This window comes from Triticum dicoccoides, chromosome 5B, assembly GCF_002162155.2.
Source record: "Triticum dicoccoides isolate Atlit2015 ecotype Zavitan chromosome 5B, WEW_v2.0, whole genome shotgun sequence".
NCBI lineage: Eukaryota > Viridiplantae > Streptophyta > Magnoliopsida > Poales > Poaceae > Triticum > Triticum dicoccoides.
The window spans coordinates 623604294-623606904 of record NC_041389.1 but is presented as its reverse complement, the minus strand read 5'-3'; positions in this window follow the sequence as shown (position 1 = coordinate 623606904).

The window sequence follows — 2611 nt, the reverse complement described above, 5'->3', positions numbered from 1 at the left end:
GTAACCCGGTCCTTTGGCCAAAATTGGAAATGGAATGGAAATTCAGGTGAGAAAGCTCTCCCCTTCTGACCGTTCACTCTTTTTTTTTGTTAAACATGCAATAATATATTTGGATCTGTAAAAAAGTATCACAAGGACAAAAATAACTTATGAAGAAGTATCACAGGGACAAGAAAAAACTTGGTTAAAAAAAGTATTTCAGTATTAGAATAACATAAATAAGGCATTGGGTGCTCAATCCACAAGGATTTGAAACTATATTTTTTCTCCTCATAAGCTATTTTGTATGCAATTTGAAATAAATCCATATCTATTTGGTTTCCCTTAATCTAACTAATGTGTGAAGAGAGGTAGTCTCGCCATAAGAGGGCGGCAACCTTATCGTTCGGTTCTTTAAACCGATGCATCATAAATCAAAGTTCTAACAAACATTTCTAATGGTGACCCAACTAGGGCGTGGTAAGGGTTTCGGAAAACTAAAACACTCCTCGAGTACTAAATTGTTCATAGGATGGAAAGGAGGACTTCATGCCTGATAGAAGTGTCGATGTTTAACGATGTTGATATGCTTGGCTAGTCTTGGAAGCGGGAGGGCGGCATAATGTCCGGTTGGAGCCAAATACGCGTCGCTTTTGTATAGTTGAGGAAGAAGTGATCGATGTCTTGGGAGGTGCATGAACCATTTTTGGAAGAGTTAATTACACAAAACTACAACTTCAGGATATCTTATAACACTTTACCACAACATTTGAGTTTTTTAACACAAAACCACAACTTCGCGGCAGCTTATAACACTTTACCACAACTTTTGAGTTTTTTAACACAAAACCACAACTGTTGGCCTAATTCTCAATATTGAGCCCAAATCTATCGGTCAACTTCTTTTAACAGCCAATCTGAATGATTGGGCCCACATGTCAGGCTCTAGGCGACAAGTTCCCTCCTATGTGGCGTTGACTGAATGTGTGTAACATAGCAGTGTGCATACAACATCGTCGTCTCCTTGACGACGCGTTCACTGCAGCTTCTACGCCATCTACCCCGGAAAAAAAAAGATCTGTCGTCTTCACCTTCTTCGTCTGGCGCACTCCGCCCAACCATGTTGTCGTCTGGACAACCGCAGCTAGCACATGCACTATACCATGTCGTGCATAGACAAGGCTCTTGCCTTGTGCTCCACCGCCGTAGAGACGCGCTCGTCCTACCCAGGACATCTCTGTCTAGTTCGCGCGCCCCGCCCGACCATGCCATAGTCCGGACGGGCGCTGCCAGCACATCCGTGCCGCCACGTTGTGCACAATCAGGGCTGCCACCTCATGCTTAACGACCACTGCAACGTGCTTGTCCTCGCTGATTACGATGTCGAGATCATTTTGGAACTCCACCGCCAACGATAGTGACATGCGGGTGCGGCTTTGCGACACTAGGAACCTCGCCGTTGAGGACGCTTGGAGTGATCATCCTGTGGCAGAATTTTGACCACTCCCAACAACACCCAGCTCCCTGCTCAATGCGTCGGTAGAGTTTATAGCGCTTGGGTGTTGATATGCTTGACAGGTCTTGGAAGTAGAACGGCCGTGTAATGTCCAGCTGGAGCCAAATTCGCATTGCTTTCTAACAGAGTCAAGGAAGATGTGAACGGTGACTTGGGAGGTGCATGAACCATTTTTAGAAACCACACATGGCATTTGGGTCCACCCCCAACCCCAACAATAATATGTTTTTGTTTTTTTTTCTGTAGTTTAAAAAAACTTTGCAAACCAACCTCTGGTTCGATGGTTAGAGGGACTGTGGTATCTCCATCCCACCAGGGTTTAAGTCCTGGTGCTCGCATTATTTCTAGATTTATTTCAGGATTTCTAGCTATGTGCTTTCAGTGGAAGGAGACGTTCCCGTCGATGACGAGGCGCCTACGGTGACTTCGTAAATTTCAAGATGACATGCCGGCTGGTGCTCATAGGGTATGGTCTGCGTGTGTGTTCATAGGGATGAGTGTATGCGCATTTGTATGAGCGCTTGCGTCTGTACAAATGTTCAAAAAAAAGTTTAAAAAACTTGTATTGTAATTATTCCCATCTTCTTCTTAGAAATATCATACCAATCAAATAGCCCCTTCCTACACGACCAGAGTGAACTATATCCACGACGCATAAGTGTCCATGATTGTCTCGTGCATTGTGTGGACTACATAGGTTAGTACAAAATGACTTTGGAAGAGGAGGAACCCCTCGCTGCTGTGTACACCGAGGCTTTGCCCGACGACGAGGGAAGGAGATGGCGCAGCAGAGACAAGTGCTGGCCACGGCGAGGCGACGGCCGTGTCGCCCGATAACAACGATGCAGAGCCCTTAGCATTCTTTTTGGGTCCCGATCATATTCCGGTTATTTCCTTTCCATTTGTTCTTGTGTGTTTTACCGGGTTCAGGGTGCATATTGGCTTAGCTTCTAACGAGAGCAACTAGTTAACGAGCGCTCTTTTGGGAGCCTCGCAACGATCAGCGTCATTTGGCGTGCTCTCAGTCATTCGCCATGTGTCGTACTCTGGATGCTTCCTCCGGATTTTGTTTTTATTTTATTTTTCCGCACACATTTTCAGCTTTTTAAATTGTTT